Genomic DNA, 4914 nt, shown 5'->3' with positions numbered 1-4914 from the left:
TTAAATGTGTCTTTCATAGAGTTGGGTGATCTTGAGGATTAAATTTAGTCACATTTGTAATAACAATAGCAAATAGACATTGTCCCTATTATAATACCAGCCTTTGAAATTTTATACATTAAACTGAAAGGAGTTTTAATGGGTTCGGATATAATTAACAATACACAAGAATTAAACTAAACATGTTCAGCAAACCTAAAATAGTACCATAATCAAAGGTAGATGTAAAGAGCAACATATTTTCAATAAATAAGTTTCATTAATGCATTTGACAAAAACTAAAATATACTTCAATTTTGACTTTCCACCAAAGTTTCCCATCAACAGTATTTCTGTTGTTGATCCTTTCCAACAATTTCAGAAATGACCTGCATTGTTCAGTGTGTTTCAACGTCAGCTGTGATTTCACTTCAAAGATTTCTCCCAGTCATAGATGTACCGCATGGACACAGAGCCTTTGGTCCACCTCATCCATGCCAACCAGATATCCTAAACTAATCTAGTCCCATTTGCCAGCACTTGGCCCATATCCCTGTAAACTCTTCCTATTCACATACCCATCCAGATACCTTTTGAATGTTGTAATTGTACCAACCTCCACCACTTCCTCTGACAGCTCATTTCATACACTTTACCACCTGTAGATCCCTTTTAAATCTTTCCCCTCTCACCCTAAACCTATTGCTTCTAGTTCTGGACTCACCCACCCCATGGAAAATACCTTGTCTATTTACCCTAATCATACCCCTTGTGATTTTATAAACTTCTATAAGGTCACCCCTCAGCCTCCAACGCTCTAGGGAAAAAACAGCCCCAGCCTATTCAGCCTCTCCCTCTAGCTCAAATCCTCCAACCTGGCAACATTCCTGTAAATCTTTTCTGAACCTTTCAAGTTTCACAACACCCTCCCAATAGCAGGGAGACCAGAGTTGCACATAATATTCCAAAAGTGGCCACACCAATGTCTTGTACAAGCCATAACATGAACTCCTAACTCCTATATTCAATGCTCTAATCAATAAAGAAAAGCATACTAAACACTACCTTCACTATCCTATCTACCCAAGATTCCACTTTCAAGGAACTACGAAACTGCACTTCAAGGTCTCATTGTTCAGCAACATTCTCCAGGGCCTTACCACTAAATCCTGCCCTGATTTGTTTTTCCAAAAGATAGGACCTCATGTTTATCTAAATTAAACTCCACCTACCACTCATCAGCCCATTTGGCCCATCTGATCAAGATCCCATTGTACTCTGAGGTAACCTTCTTTGCTGTCCACTACACCTCCAATTTTGGTGTCTTCTGTAAACTTACTAACTATACCTCCTATGTTCACATCAAAATCATTTATATAAATGACGAAATACAGTGGACCCAGCATTGATTATTGGCCACGGGCCTCCAGTCTGAAAAGCAAATCTCCACCACCACCCTCTGGCTTCTACCTTAGAGATAGTTCTGTATCCAAATGACTAGTCCTCCCTGTATTCAAAAAGATTTAACCTCACTAACCAGTCTACCATGAGGAACCTTATCGAGTGCCTTACTGAAGTTCATATAAATCCCATCCACTGCTCTGCCCTCATCAATCCTCTTTGTTACTTCTTCAAAAAACTAATCAAGGTAGTGAGACATGATTTCCCATGCACAAAACCATGTTGGCTATGCCTGATATTTGCAAAGGCAAATATGTAAATTCTGTCCCTCCAACACTCGCCCACCACCCATGTCAGACTCACCAGATGATTCCCTGGCTTTTCCTTACCACCTTTCTTAAACAGTGGCACCACGTTAGCCAACCTCCAGTCGTCTGGCACCTCACCTGTGACCATCGATGATCCAAACATCTTAGCAAGGGGCCCAGCAATCACTTCCCTAGCTTCCCAAAGAATTACCTAGAGATCATGTTCTATAGCTAAGGAATTGAGACATCCGTAGGAATAGCATATTATTTTGAATTTCGAGTGCTTTTGGAGTTGTTCTCATCCAGGGAAGTTCCTGAAAATGTTTCGCTGTATAAAAGCCAAATTTGACCAGGTGTGGCATTAGGAAGTTCTCAAAGTAAAATGAAAGGACTGTTTTGAAGGAAAAGACTAACTGAAATGGTCTTGGTTTTGGAAGCATTGGATTAGCCATTTGAGAAGTCATTAGTAACACAAACATGATTTAATGAACTAAATTTAGTGCTTAAAATGTATTAACAAGCCAAATTCAACGAAGTGCAGCATTAAGAAGTTCTAGTAAAATTGAAGATGAATGACAATTGAAGGGAGGGCTCATGCCAAGTGTGGGGAGACAGTAAGGACTCCAGATGCTGGGAGTCAGAGTCTGGCCTTAGAAATCCTTTCACAAATGAGCCAGACACCAATAAATGAATAGAATGAACCTTTGAATGGAATTAAAAATCAATACCCAGAGAATTTGTTAATCCTTCCAGAATACATCAGCAAACTAGAAAGATGATTTGAATTGTCAATATACAATTCCTTTAATATCAAGAGGCTCTTTTGTTCAACAACAGTATAATCAAAGCAATTAAAATATTTCATCTGATTCTCTAGACAGAATGAAAGAAGACATAGAAGAAATGTAAGGGAAAATTAGAAGAAATGTAAGGAAAAATGTAGAAGAAATTTAGAATTAATAACTGAAAGCTAGACTCAACAAGTAAAATGAAAGGACTGTTTTGAAGGAAAAGAGCAACTGCAATGGTCCTACTTTTGCAAGCACTGAGTTCGCCATTTGAAAACAGTCATTAGTAACACAAACCTTATTTAATGAACTTACTAAATTTAGAGCTTAAAATGTATTAACAAAATGCACTGTGAATAAAAATATTGCTTATGATGTGGGTTATATCTTCTGGTTTACTGAAGTCTGAAATTATCTCACTTTTAAATACAAATATTTAAGTTGACAGAATACAATTTTCCCAGATTTTACCATGTACTGCAGAATTCAAGACATTAGCTCAGTGGACAAATTGTAGTGAAGTAGCGAATGGTGGCAGTCTGCAGTTAAAGAGTTCAGTAGGAAGTATGTCAGGAACATCGTGGGAGGAAAAAGATAACTAAATTCATAAGAAAAATGATCTGTAAAGTAACTTTTGGATCTGCAATACATTTACATATTTGGATAAAATAAACAATGCAAATAATAGCTCCCCTTCACTTTAACGTAAGCAAACTAGTAATAATAATTATTTCCAAATTATTAGACTAGATATTCAGTGGCCGTTCTCTCATTTTTCAGTGTGGTGTATAGGAAGCTCATTATAAACTAGAAATTTGTGGCGAAGACTAATGTTATCCATTATCTTGGTAGTGGTCATAAAGTTAATATCATTTTCCAAAACAGAAATATACATCAATCCACTTACATTTTTCCAATAAGAAGCCAGCCAGAAAGCCAAGTCTTACCTCAGGCCAAAGCACATGGCAACCAACAAGGCAAGAAGTTTGTTTTTAAAAACAAACTATGAACAGCTGGATGGAAGAGTGTACTTCCCAAATCACAAGCAGACTCAAATTCTGGGCATCACCTCAAATCTGATTTATGAGAGGTTCTTTGCCTATGTAAAATCTTCCCCGATTCCAAATCACATATCCTGTATTCTTGCTGCTCTTATCTCCTAATCCAGCACCCTTTCCTCACATGACAGAGGGTCTGTCTCACACAGGTAGCGTTCTTTTCTCCAATTGTGCTCTTCTACAAACTCGAGGCCAAATACTGGGGTACCTGGGCCTTACCATTCAGGTTGACAGATTGGGTTTGTGGGAGTGCAGGAAACAAAGATGGTCGTCTTTGATGGTTTGATGCAATGATTTCGAGAATTCCATAGATTCTAGGCCAGCTTGATCAGAAAGGATCAAACGTAACAAACTCCATTCAAATAAAGTGAGGGGAGAGAAAAAAATAGCGACAACAAGCTAGTTAACCTGACATCAGCAGTAGGGAAAATGCTGGATTCTATTATTAGGGATGTGGTAACAGGACATATAAAATATGCATTAGGCAGAGTGAACAACAAATTTATGAAGAGGAAAGTGTGCTCAACAAATCTATTAGAATGTTTTAGAAGGTTAGAGAAGGCGGGTTCTGTATTTGGAATTTCCATAAGATGCATAGAAAAGGTTATTGCACAAAGGTTATGGCTCATAGGGATGGGAATATATTGATATGAATTGAGCCCTGATTAAATGGAAACAATAAGCTTGGTAGTGCTGATGATGATTGCCTGGGCCTCAACTACTTACAATTTACAATAACTTCATTAAGGGGTCCCAAGTACAAAACTTCAAGTTTGCTGATGATGCAACGATAGTCAAGAGGGGAATGCAAAGAGGTACAAGACAGATTAAGTGAAATAGTAAGAACACAGCTAGTGGAATATAATTTGGGAAATGTGGAATATCCTCTTTAGAAAGAAAAGCTGAATATTTACCCCCCCCCCCAAAGGTAGTAAAAAGTTGACATTCAGAGGAATTTGGATGTCCTTGCACACAAATCACAACAAGCAAGAAAACAAATGGCTTTTAACACAAAAGGTGTTGAATAATGAGTGGAAATAAATCATATAGTAACAATATAGGATCTTGGCGAGGCCCTAACTGGAAGTGGCATTGCACAACTTATGTCCTTACCCAAAGAAAGGTAGACATGCCTTAGAGGAAGTTCATTAGATCAATGTCTGGAAGGAGGAGTTTGCTAGAGGAGAAAGGGTTGAGTAGATTAGACCCATGTTCCCTTCAGAAAAACAAACAATGACTTCATCAAAACTTTAAATTCTCAAACTAACAGGGCAGATACGGTGACATTTCACTTAGCTGAGGAGCCATAAGACATAGGAACAGAAATTCGGCCATTCAGCCCATCAAGTATGCTCTGCCATTCAATCATGGCTGATAAGT

The sequence above is a fragment of the Hemiscyllium ocellatum genome, chromosome 16 (genome assembly GCF_020745735.1).
Source record: "Hemiscyllium ocellatum isolate sHemOce1 chromosome 16, sHemOce1.pat.X.cur, whole genome shotgun sequence".
Classification (NCBI taxonomy): domain Eukaryota; kingdom Metazoa; phylum Chordata; class Chondrichthyes; order Orectolobiformes; family Hemiscylliidae; genus Hemiscyllium; species Hemiscyllium ocellatum.
Note: the sequence above shows the minus strand (reverse complement) of the source record.